Genomic DNA, 13,606 nt, shown 5'->3' with positions numbered 1-13,606 from the left:
AGAAATACCTACGGGGAGGTGAATGCAAATTCCCACCTCTGAATCCAACCTTTTGAAGCGATGCCCTGAGGAGAGAATCATTGTCTGACTGATTACATATTCACGGTCACTACAAAAACTAATTCCCCACTGCTGATACTCACACCTTCTTGTCAACTGTTTGAAATGGGCCACCTTGTTTACATTGGCCTTATTAGGACTACAAAAGTGATTTCCACCCCTTCTTGTCAACTGTTGAGAATAGCCCACTTCCACCTTAATTGAATTGGCTCGTTAGCACTGACCCCCCACTTGGTAAGACAACTCCCATCTTTTCATATGCTGTGTATTTATACTTCCCTACTGTATGTTCCACTCAATGCATCTGATGAAGTGGGTTTTAGCCCACAAAAGCTTATGCCCAAATAAATTTGTTAGTCTCTAAGGTGCCACAAGGACTCCTCATTGTTTTTACATATTCACAGTCTCTGAAGATGAAAGGCCCAACCTGTATGAAGGAAGGGTTATCCTATGGATATGGGTGCTTGTTCTGAGCAGGGCCGGCTCCAGGCTTTTTGCCGCCCCAAGCGGCGCAAAAAAAAAAAAAAGTCGCGATCGTGATCTGCGGCGGCAATTCGGCGGGAGGTCCTTCGCTCCGAGCGGGAGTGAGGGACCGTCCGCCAAATAGCTGGACGTGCCGCCCCTCTCCAGAGTGGCCGCCCCAAGCACCTGCTTGGCAAGCTGGTGCCTGGAGCCGGCCCTGGTTCTGAGTAAAAAACTGTAATGAACTTATAGCTACAGAAAAGCCGCTTGGTTGGGTTTAAAGGACTGATCACCAACCAGAGCCTTTGTTGGAGTTGGGCTGATCTCTAAGCTCATTATCCTACGTGTAGGCCTTAATATGTTTTCTCTGTCATATTTTCACATTAAGAGTAAGCATGTAGTAGTGTGGTAACTTATAACTGTGGCAACTTATAACTGTGGCAATTACACTGTTCATAGCTTCTGAAGAGAAGCAAAGCACAGATGCAGGCCTGTTTAAGCAGTCTGCCTTGCTGGGGAATTGACAGTATAGGCAGGGAAGTGTGCAACCTGAAAAAACTCTGGTTCTGAGGGAGAGAGGCCTGGGTCTCCACCCAAAACCAGTGACATCTGTGGAGCCGGGAGCCTAGAGTAAGTGCCCTTGCTGGACCACAAGGGGAGATACAGATGCATTTGCCCTAAACTTTGACATCCTTCATTGACTCCTTGGGAATAATGAAGGCCTATGAATAAGTTACTAAAAATGTAAATCACTGGCTAGACGGGCATGATTCGAAATAATGAATAACAGTAAAAATAGAGTGAATAGGATGAGAGTAGTACTGAGGAAAAAGCAAAATACATTAATGCAGTGATGTCGCTTGAGAAGTGCACTGTCAGGAAGATAACCCAGTACAAAGACAACTTGATTTACAAAATCACAATTTCCTCTGTAGTGCTCATCTACAAGTCTAATGACTTTGATATTGTACTGCAGGGATCCATGTTGCTTCCAGAGAGCTTTTAAAATACTAGTTATCAGACTCCACTAAATCTAGTGGTGTTGCATATCAAAGGGATGACCTTTTGTGGCAGTGTTCTCAGATCTAGCCTGGTGTCTAATTCCCAGTTCTTTGTTCCTTTGGGGAAGGATGAAAAGCCCAATACCTTGAGCTCTTACAAGGAATAAGCTAATGTTTGCATAGTGTTTATCTCGACAGTGTAGTCAAAACAACTGGAGAGGAATTGAAGGAATGGTCAAAAATAGTCTACTTCAACCACTCTGTGAAGTATATACTTGGCCACATTATTTTTCCTGCAGAAAGCTGTTTTCATTCCGACTGATCATTGGGTATAACTTTTTTTTTAAAGTTTCTGTGCATTGGAAATATAGTATTTACTCTGGTTTAATGCCTGCAGAAATCCCTAGGAGGAATGGGTCTAAGCCAAATAATACTGATAAAGTTTCTGTTGTACTGAGCTCACCTGACCTGTATTAAAGGTTTTTCTGCAGTATGCACACTTGCAGTTTATTATTCAGCCACTAGATGTGTCTGTGTGCTGAATAGAATTCCACACAAAATTTGATCCCTGGTGAACAAGGTAGACTTTTCAATTCAGTAGCTGGAATTGAAGCTATAGAGAAGCCAGTTAGGGTCTGTAATTATAGTTTTCTTAATGAATACATTGTGCTGCTTAAGGACCGTGAGTCCATGTATCACAGTTCACCATCCATCAAATATTCCAATCCATATTTTCTATTTAAAACACAAGCAGGTAAGAACATATAGAAGTTAACTCCTAGCAAACAATTTTTGGAACTAGTTGGTGATAACTTTATCTCAAGAAAGAGAGCTATGAGTCATATAACATCAATAATGTGGCCTTTCATTGGGCTTGAAAGTCATTCAGTGCTGTTGCAAATAACATTGACACAGTTGTTCTTTTCAACAATAGAAAAACCACTGTCTGCACTTGTTTAAAAAAACAAGTAATTACTTCAATAATTGCCTTTTAAAATGTCAGCCTTCAGGAAGTGGCCTTAGGTTTACTTACAGGAACCCATTAAGACATAATACCGACACTTGAGCACTCTTGGATGTTGTCATTACAATTTTGCTTAGAGTTCTTTTGGAATCGGCTTGAAATACAGGATTCAGCGCAACTTGGTTGCTGTGATCTAGAGCTAAGTGAATGCTACACCAGTGGTTCCCAAACTTGTTCCACCACTTGTGTAGGGAAAGCCACTGGCGGGCCAGGCTGGTTTGTGTACCTGCCATGTCCGCAGGTCCGGCCGATCGCGGCTCCCACTGGGCGCGGTTCGCGGCTCCAGGCCAATGGGAACTGCTGGAAGCAGCGGCCAGTACGTCCCTCGGCCCGCGCCACTTCCAGCAGCTCCCATTGACCTGGAGCAGCGAACCGCGGCCACTGGAAGCCGCGATTGGCCGAACCTGCGGACGCGGCAGATACACAAACTGGGCCGGCCCGCCAGGGGCTTTCCCTGCACAAGCGGCGGAACAAGTTTGGGAACCACTGAATTTGTGAAGGTTCACTAGAAAAAGTACCACAGATTCACTTCAATTATATTTGCAACTCAGCAGATGTATATGAGATTTTCTTGGCAAGTGTATCATATGAAGAACAGGTATGTAATGATTATTCATGCAACCACATGAGCATCAAGATTCAAACCAGAAGACTCTGCCTGGCCATTTTGGAAATACTGGGAGTTTGGGAGTCATCCTTTCAGGGATGAGAAACAATATAGTGTACCTTCAGCCACCATTAACACAATGCAAAAAGTGAGTCCCTAATAATAGAACTATTCATGGCATTCATTCTATGTTGTAATCCTTAAGCAAGCTTTATCCTGCTGTTTGCTTATATGGTAGATGACTACTCAGTGAAACTGATGTCTAAAAAATGGCTTTTGGTGGCTTAATTACTTTCCACACAATCTTACAGGTAAGTTAGATTTCCTTTGTTACCATCATGCCGAGTAAGGTAAGTGTAGTTGAACTAAACGAGGCAGTGACTATAGTGGTTCCAGATTTTTAGTTTTGTGCCTATTTGCAGATCAAGGTGCCATCTGTAAACTTCGCTAAGTAAATTATAATTTCACTGCAAGTGTTTAAGCACCTAAATAGATGTGGCCTAACTTTTCAGTTTCCGCAACAGGTATTGCAGTTGACAAACTATGGGTGTTCACCTTTTTAGAAATTAACAGCAATTTGCTTTCCTTTCTAACTTGAGTCTGAAAATGTTGGTCTTACTGTTTTTATTTGACCAGGTATGCACATATCACTCAAGAACAGATTAACAAAAGCAGAGCTGTAATTTTGATTTAAGTAGCTGTTAGAGAAGTGGAAAATCTACCAGTGGTCCATCAAAATGATTGTAAGATATAGGGCTTGTCTATATGGTGTGTTAGTCTGCCTCAGTAGGGAGTAAATTCTAGTTCACAGTAGCGTGTTGCACACTAACTTGCCCACTCAGACCTTGCTGTCGTGTATTTTAAGTTCCCTAGTGTTAATGTAGTCCCATTCCAAATAGTACTGCATTAAAGCACACTAGGAAGCTTTTAGTGTGTGCCAGCAGCGTCCACATGGGCCAGTTAGCATATGACACAATAGCATGCACTAGAACAGTGGTTCCCAAACTTGTTCCGCCGCTTGTGCAGGGTAAGCCGCTGGCGGGCCGGGCTGGTTTGTGTACCTGCCGCGTCCGCAGGTTCGGCCAATCGCAGCTTCCAGTGGCCGCGGTTCGCTGCTCCAGGTCAATGGGAGCTGCTGGAAGCGGCGTGAGCCGAGGGACGTACTGGCTGCTGCTTCCAGCAGCTCCCATTGGCCTGGAGCAGCGAATCGTGGCCAGTGGGAGCCGCGATCGGCCGGACCTGCAGACGCGGCAGGTAAACAAACTGGCCTGGCCCACCAGGGGCTTTCCCTACACAAGCGGTGGAACAAGTTTGGGAACCGCTACACTAGAATTTACACCCTGCTGGGGTAGACTAATACACAGTGTAGACAAGCCCACAATATTTGATTTAGTTTTGAGACTTTCCTCATTAGCGATGCTGGTGCAAGTGCTGAGGTATAAATACATAGCTGATAAAATGCTATTGCTGGTTACATTAAGCGGTCTTTGTGGTTATAGCAAAAAGTTACTTTATTAATATGACAAGTTAAATAAATAGGAGCTTTATATAATAGTCTAGATATGGCACTGACAAAGAATCAACAGCCCCTAACTCTTAGTCATTGAGGACTGAGGATGCTTTGCCTCTTGCAGAAAGACAGTCATCTGCTTGGATTGAACGCATAGTCAGTTTATCAGCACCTAGAGTTTAGTGTAAGGGTGGTCTTAGTTTTAACCTGGCTAAGGAATTTTTCTCTGATAGCTTCACATTTTCCAGTCCCTCTTGACTATGATATCTATTGCTGAGAAACTCGTGAAACCTTTTTCTGCAAAAATACATTTGAATTGCAAATTTGGATTTTACCACATTTGTAACGCTGTTGTTGTTCCTTTCTTTGAAGAGTCAAATGCATGAGTTTTTTATCTAACACTCAAACTTATGAAATGTGAACTTTAAGTTGGAATATTTGTCAAGTGGGAAATAGTCCCTGGTACATAGTGCTTAGTCAAGGCCTATGCATTACTTACAGCCCACTTAATATTTTGAGAATTTAAGGAGTGTATATAGACCTTTGTATAGTTTCATCATACAAGTGAATTTAGCATAGAGTATTTCTTAGAATTTTGTATTTACACTGTGATAGTTAAAGATGACACCATATCAGGGAACAGAAACAACTGCATGTGATTGGTGTGAATTGCAAATATTCACAATGAACCATTTGCCCCGTATCTGCAGACTAAGAATTATTTACTAAAGAAATTTGGGAATTATTTACAGTGGCATGATGATGAAAGAATATTGGGCTATGCTCACAGTTATATAGAGAAACTTAGTTTATTTGTTGCTAGTTATTTGCTAATCTCTACTATTAATGCTTTTTAAGTTTTAAGTTTTTTAAGTTTAAGTTATTTTTATCAACAACCACACACGTTCTCATGATTACAAACCTCAGTAAGTCAATCCCTGTTTTTGTTTAGCTTTTGGAATATTTTTCCACCGACTATGAATTTATATTAAGAAGGAACAATTTTCCCATTAGTGTGTAGACTTAAATATCTAAAAATTGTAGATTAAACTTTTCTCAATTTTCCTAAAGCTCTGTGACACAAATGTGTCATTTGATCCTCTTCATTTGTGCTCTATGTTTGTTTCCCTTTCTTTCTTGTTTTAGTCTTCTAGGTGCATTTAAAACCTAAATTAACTTTAACAATTAAACTACGGATATAGTTTTGTCTGCCACAGCTACTTAATCATGGTTGCCAGCTTTCTTTGTTTTCATTCTTCTCTTCGTGTTTTTATAATTTCCAATTCCTGCTGTAGCCACCTGTAGACTCTGCCTGCTTTGTAATCTCCAGACTCTCACTGAAATTCCTCGTCATGTTTCCATTTTGTATAATATAACCGCTTTAGTTCCTTTCATTCATTCAGTATGACAAATGGGTAGTGTCTTCAGGACAGCATGAGAATGGGTAAAACTTTTTGTTGCTGAAAGCCCTTCAGTGTCAATGATGTACTGTTTTGTTAATCCTGAAGAAGAGAAATTGCAGTTTAGCTTTAATCCCTGGTCACACACTGTTCAGATCTTTTTTTATATTCAGTATTGTACAGATCAGGTGTCAGGGCCGGCTCCAGGCACCAAGCACCCAAGCTGGTGCTTGGGGCGGCACCTGGAGGGGGGCGGCGCGGCGCTCTGGCTGCCGGGGGGAGAGCCGAGCCAAGCCCCAGCCGGGGCTCGCCGCCTTCTCGCCGCCCTGCCCCCGGCGCTCTGGCCGCCGGGGGAGGGGCGGGAGAGCCGAGCACCCGCCGGGGCTCGCGGCCCTGCCCCTGGCGCTCTGGCCGCCGGGGGAGGGGCGGGAGAGCCGAGCACCCGCCGGGGCTCGCGGCCCTGCCCCCGGCGCTCTGGCGGCCGGGGGGGAGACCGGAGCCGCCGCCGGGGCTCGCCGCCCTCCCCCAGGGGCTCCGGCCGCCCCCCCCGGCAAAAAAGCCAGAGCCGGCCCTGTCAGGTGTCCTCAAATTTCAATATATTTCTCATGAGAATCTGCATTTCAGGCTTCTATTCCTTGCTCACTGGCTTGCTGTTCCACTTTGGGAATGGCAGTCTTCTATTTATTTATAAATACTGGCACTGATTTTAGGTGCCTTTACTTTTGGTTGACAAACTTGAGCCTGATTTATAAAAGTGATGAGCACCCGGAGCTGTAAAAAGAAAGAGGATTCAAAAATTAAGATTCTGGTGCCTCTAATTGTGCACCCAAAATTGATAGCCACTCTTTGAAATGACCTTCTCTGCCTGTGGATCTGTTTGTATAAAGGGGATAACTACTACACTGATTTTATAAAGCTAATTGATGAATTGCCATAAAGCTTTTTGAGTTCCTCTATATAAAAGGTTTTAGGTAATTGCAAAGCACTCTTTATTTTTTTTTAATAATGGCAACACATAGGATCTCTTGAATTCCTGACTACTTCTTGCTCTTGTCTCTGGGTGGTAATTGCAAGAATATTTGTTGCTAGACTGACAAAGTCTTCTAGTATTAATAAGAAATTTGCACTTTAATATCGCCTTCCATCTCCTTTATTCCCACTTTTCATAATGGCACCCAGTACAACAGATGGAATATGTTTTTATTCTCCATACAATAGGTATAAACAGGAAAATACCCTGTAAGAAAATATGAAGTAATTTGATAAGATTTCAAAGGATTACTGCCAAGTGTAAGAACAGAGTTTTTTTTTTTTTTTTTTTTTAATTGAGATCTCATTTTTGTTCTTATTCCCTGCTGTTGGCAATTGAAGCTTAGAAATATGGATTTCCTCTATCAGTTCTGTTATTAATTTGCCAGTCATGGCTTAGGCAAATATTGCCAAGGCTTTCCGTATGTTGTATATAAAAATATAATGTTGGTGTTGATTATAGCTTCATAGTTCTGATTGCTTTGGGACTCGGGATTTCCATTTAGGGAATACTTTGACCTAACCCCAAACTTTTCATAATAAAGAGGTATTTCTCTGAATATTTCTGTGATTGTCTAAAGCAGGTAAACAATTTGGACACTTTTATTCTAAGAGAAAAATGGTAAAGTAGCAAGTGCTGAGGAGTGATACTGTTTTTTACCTGTTTAAAATTGCTGTCGCAATTTTTTGGCCACCCATACATCAGAAATGCAGCAAAGAATAACTCTTCATTCATGACACACGTACCTGTTGATTTGTGCATAGTATATTATTTGGTTAAAATTTTGAAAGGATGGCTTTTACAACAAATAGTATGGATTTGAGTGATACATTAAATGAGTGATATTTTGGGGATTTTTATTTATTGTGTTAACGGGAGAAATATATGGGATAAACCTTAACCATAAAATGACATTATATATTGGAATATGTATGAAGTGTAATGTGCATGTAGAAAATATGTAACTTAGCTCTTTGTAAGGAGGAAAAGTTTTTACTAGAGTCCTACAACATTAGGTATAGCAAGCCAAATTTTAAGCCAAAACAAGTTGATATTGGCCCTTTAATCTTTCTTTATCACAACAGTTAAGATTGAAAATGTCATGTGGTTTCTAGACCTGATAAAGGAAACAGAGCCGGATTTAGCAGCCCATTTGATGAGAGGCAGCAGAATGACAGCAGATAAGATCTGCATATGGGTCTGTTTCTCAGTCCAGCAGCTAAGTAAAAACAGAACTGGGAGATGACTTCTGAATAGCTCTTCCAGCCTCTTAAACTTTTCACCTTTTGTGAATATTTGCATGAAAAACTGAGATTATCATAGTGATACTAATACCCACATCTTAAATTGCTCTTCAGACATTCATCTTGGTGCTTTTCCAAGAAAGTAAGTATTATTATTCTCATTTTGCTGATGGGACGCCTGAAACACAGCATGAAGTTACTTGCACAAGGTCACCCAGCATGCCCATGGATCTCTTTGGGACCAAATTTATATAATTTTCACTAATCTACACACCTTTTCATCATGCAAATGGTGAAATACAACTATTTGAAAAGTAATTTTTCCCCAGGAAAGAAAAAGTAGGCAAAGTAAACCTTCCAAACACAATAATTTTGTCTGCTAAATTGAATATCATCTCTACAGAGCCAAGTGAGAAATTCAGGCCATAGTTGATATCTTGTATGGTCCTAAACATTCCTTGCTATGGCTTAATATTCACACTCTTCAAATGTATCTAAGTTAACTCTCTAGTCCCATTGGTTACTCAAGCTTCATTCTAAAATTATTTGATTCTACTGTTCCCTAGCATAGTCCCTGAGTAATTTTAGCTGCCCTTCACTGAATTGGTCTAGCCTTATTTTTCTGGTATTGAGGTGCTCAGAATGGGCTCCGTAGACTACACGGAGTCTCACCAGAGGTGTCTAGAGAACAACAATCTTTGGACTACCATCTGCATATGCAACCCAAAGGTCCCAGTGGCTTTTTTGCCATCGGGTGTCATTGAAAGCCTTTATCCAATATCTTTTCCAATGCCAGTCATAGGTGAATAAAGCTAAGTAAAATTTTATACCAAGTTTTTACTTGCTTTCTGCTGAATTTCAAGTCCTCAAAAAAACTATTCCCACAGTCATCTTTCCAGATCACAGAATGTACTTTATATAAGTGGATAAGGGGTATTAAACAAAGAGATACACAGAACAAATAATGCAAATAGTAATCTTGAGCTGCATATCACAAAGCTATTAAGATGCAAATTTGTATTTGTCTGTTTTCTTTTGTATATCTTATTTGTAATTTGATTTTTTTACCCCTTTGACTTTGCCTAACAGAGAAAGATAACTCCTAATACGTAAGAGAAAATCTGATAATGTGATCCATAATCTTTGTCCTAGTATCAGATTTTGTGATACAGTATTATGATTATTTTTGATTATTACTAAGGCAACATACAGGAGACTAGTACAAAATGAATCAAAATATAACATGATGATGCTGTTTAAATGTGAGCAGAAGGGGTCTTGGGCTGTTCATTGTTTCTGTGTGGGTTTCAATGAGGTTCAGCCAACTCTATCTTTTTTTCTATCATTTGTACATTTAAGAAGTCTTAAATCTCTATTCACTGTATTCAGTACAATTTTGTTTTGTATTATAACTTTGTTTTAAAGGGACTTGTTTGCTTTCTGTGTTTGGTGTCTTCCATGCCCCAGTAACATGTGTCTTGTTTCAATAGGTCACAGCAGTGCATCTGCTGGCTATCTGCTACCATCGGTTCTAAAGGTGCTAGCAATGGCATTGTAAGGTAGGTAACACTAGTTATATACTCTCCAGCTCCAGTTTCCTACATATATACTTCACTGCTCTCCTCTATTGATGCTAGGCTGGATCGCTGTGAGGAAGATGTCTCTGGATCTTTTGATCTGGAAGATGGAAGCACCATTTAGTTAAATCAAACAGCTGTGATTTATGGGGCATGCAACTGGGAAGAAGGAAAATATATTTTACTCAAATATAACTGCCTCTTGAGTGGGAAAGTGCTCCAATGGCATCCGCAAAATACGTAATAGAAATAAATCTGCAAAGAGATGGTAGAGTGTTGAAATCTCTTATTAACCCTTGAGCCACTTTACATGAGTGAGTTTCCAGTCCTCTTCATAGGAAAACAAGCTCCCAGTCAGTTTCCAGCTGATGATTCCATTTACTCTGTTAACATGAACTTAAACCATGAATCCCTGGGCAGAGAAGAACAGAGCTATAGGGAATAGCTGTGTCATGTGTTCCATCCCCACCTGCAAAGGGAGGCTGGGGATGGATTGGAATGTGCCTTACTACCATTCTCTGCTCCCCCCCATGTACAGAGGTTTTTTTTTTTTTGCCCTTTATTTAAAAAAGAAAATATCTCTTTTGCCTATACCTTCTTATGTAGCTCACCCTGTGCTCTCACCTTAATTTTGTTATTTACTTTTACAAAGCATTTTGGGGAGAAAGAGTTTCTTCCATACAAAGCAACAAAGTCTTGTGGCGCCACAGGACTCTTTGTTGCTTTTTACAGATCCAGACTAACACGGCTACCCCTCTGATACTCTTCCATACAATATTTCTAAAATAGTTGGATTTTTGCCTATCATATCTGGCACTGGTCTAGATGTTAGAAGTAATAACTGAGTCAGTGGCTCATTGCTGTTTCTCATTTCCTTCCCTCCACCCAAATCCATCAGTCCCAGACATTTCTTGAATTCTGTATTGCTTCTTTGCCAGGGTCTGTCAGAAACCTTATCTACATGTCCACTCCCAGGAGTGAGAAGCTGGAATGAGCTCCTGAAGGACAATTACACAAATGAGCCTTCTACCAGATGATGATGACCCTGGTGCAAATCACCTAAATGAAACTGCAACAGTAAAATAACACTAAAATTAAACTCAGAAAATGAGTTCCAAACCAGAAACAGAGTGGACAGGAGCTGAACAGCCCAGGACAGAAACAGAAAGTGGCTGCAATGAATCTCTTAACAGGCCAGGATATGTATAAGGGTGTGGACTACTGTCCTGAAATAAACAACCCAGTCATTTACTTGGTTTGTTGTGGGCAACAGTTGAATTGCAGACAACAGCTAAGTTATTCTTTGATATATATATGGGTGGAAGACAAAACATGGTTCACAAATGAACCTGTGGGTCTATGGAAACATGGCAGGAGTGCTTTAATAAATATTTTTTACTATTTATTGAGATGATTGGTTTTAAAAATGCTTTTGAGGACAACTAATTTGATTGATAGCCAAATATTGGTTGGGTATATTTGTGAAGAGAATTTGCCTTGTTTAATTCCTGGAAGTACCTTTTTCCACAGTTATCACATGAGTGAGAGAAAGACCTATAAACACATTGGGCAGAGCTAGAAGTTAAAAACAAAAAACAACCAAAAAACCCTCCAACCAAATATTTTTCCCAGTGTGTTGGCCAATACTTATATATTCTGATGCACTGTAAATTTCAGGAATAGATGTTCATGACAAATGAATTCACATGTGAAGTTAAAGGATCATGTAGTTAATGCTTTTTTAACTTTTATATTATAGTTTGTGCCTAGAGCAGGGGTCGGCAACGTTTGGCACGCGGCTCGCCAGGGTAAGCACCCTGGCGGGCCGGGCCAGTTTTATTTACCTGCTGACGCGGCAGGTTCGGCCGATCGCGGCCCCCACTGGCCGCGGTTCGCTGTCCCGGGCCAATGGGGGCGGCGGGAAGCCGCGGCCAGCACATCACTCGCCCGCGCCGCTTCTCGCCGCCCCCATTGGCCCGGAACGGCAAACCGCGGCCAGTGGGGGCCGCAATGGGCCAAACCTGCCGCATCAGCAGGTAAATAAACTGGCCTGGCCCGCTAGGGTGCTTACCCTGGCGAGCCGCGTGCCAAACGTTGCCGACCCCTGGCCTAGAGGCACAACACAAATTGACAGTCACCGCCCCCGAAAGCCTACAGTCTAAAAGTTTGCCTTGTTTTATAAGAGAAGTTTAGTTTATACACATCCTTTTCCCTCAAAACTGAAAATTAAATCCATTTTGGCTACAAGATCATGCCCACAATAAAATGAGGTTTTCACTTTTCATGTTCTGTATTCTTTTCTCTCTTCAAAAGCTCTTCTATTCTGTTGCTAAGAGAAAAAATACTGTTGCCAAGTAACAAGAAACAGTGACCAGCACTACTAATGTGTCCTCTATCGCATATCAAAAGCAACCTCCCTAACTGTTCTCAAGGACACCAAGAGTGTGAGTTCTCACATACAGGAGGGAGGAAGAAGAGAGTTGGCGTATCTGATTTAGTAATGCTCAGCGGCATTCCTAAGTACCTTAGCACCCATCTAGTAATCATGATTCCAGTCATATTGTGCACGGCTAGATTTGTTGCTTAATGGCCACTCAGGACAAAACATAACGTAATAAGCAAATATCTCTTTACCTGATAGTATTGGAGTTAAGTATTTTATGTACTTTTCCCTTATGCATAAGACATGCCAAGAAAAACTTCAAATCTACCAATGTGATAGATGCCATCATGTGCCAGCAATGCCCCTCTGCTGTGTACATTGGCCAAACTGGACAGTCTCTATGCAAAAGAATAAATGGACACAAATCTGACATCAGGAATCATGACATTCAAAAACCAGTAGAACACTTCAACCTCTCTGGTCACTCAGTAACAGACTTAAAGGTGGCAATTTTGCAACAGAAAAGCTTTAAAAACAGACTCCAACGAGAAACTGCTGAACTGATACCATTGCAAACTAGATACCATTAACTTGGGCTTCAATAGAGACTGGGAGTGGCTGGGTCATTACACAAATTGATTCTATTACCCCATGTTAAGTATCCTCACACCTTCTTGTCAACTGTCTGAAATGGGCCATCTTGATTATCACTACAAAAGTTTTTTTTCTCCTGCTGATAATAGCTCATCTTAATTAATTAGCCTCTTAGAGTTGGTAGGGCAACTTCCACCTTTTCATGTTCTCTGTATGTATATATATCTTCTTACTACATGTTCCATTCTATGCATCTGATGAAGTGGGCTGTAACCCACGAAAGCTTATGCTCAAATAAATTTGTTAGTCTCTAAGGTGCCACAAGTACTCCTGTTCTTTTTTCAAAATGAGACAAATCTAGCACCGATCCAGTGGCTCAGCCAGAGGCGGCTGTGTTTTGCTTCTCATAGAACTGTTGTTTAGGGACTATAAAGAGTCCCACTCCAAAGAGCTACAGCAATATCCATGACATGGGCATGGTAAATTCAGCCACCAGATGGAGGGTTTCACCATGTATCTAGGTGTGCTTTATCCGTGTGCCTGTTGCTCATCCATAAACAGAGGATAACACTTGTTGCCTTGTCTAGAATTGTAAGCTCTTTGGGGCAGGGGTTCTCTCTTACTGTGCATGATGCCTAGCATAATGGGAATCTTGGCTGGGCTCTCTAGGTGCTGCTGCATTACAAATGGTAATATATCACCCTCTGTTGGCAG

Source organism: Terrapene carolina, unplaced genomic scaffold (genome assembly GCF_002925995.2).
Source record: "Terrapene carolina triunguis isolate 2854851 unplaced genomic scaffold, T_m_triunguis-2.0 Scaffold558, whole genome shotgun sequence".
In the NCBI taxonomy this organism is placed as follows: domain Eukaryota; kingdom Metazoa; phylum Chordata; order Testudines; family Emydidae; genus Terrapene; species Terrapene triunguis.
The sequence above is the reverse complement of the archived record's forward strand: the minus strand, read 5'-3'. Positions refer to the sequence as shown.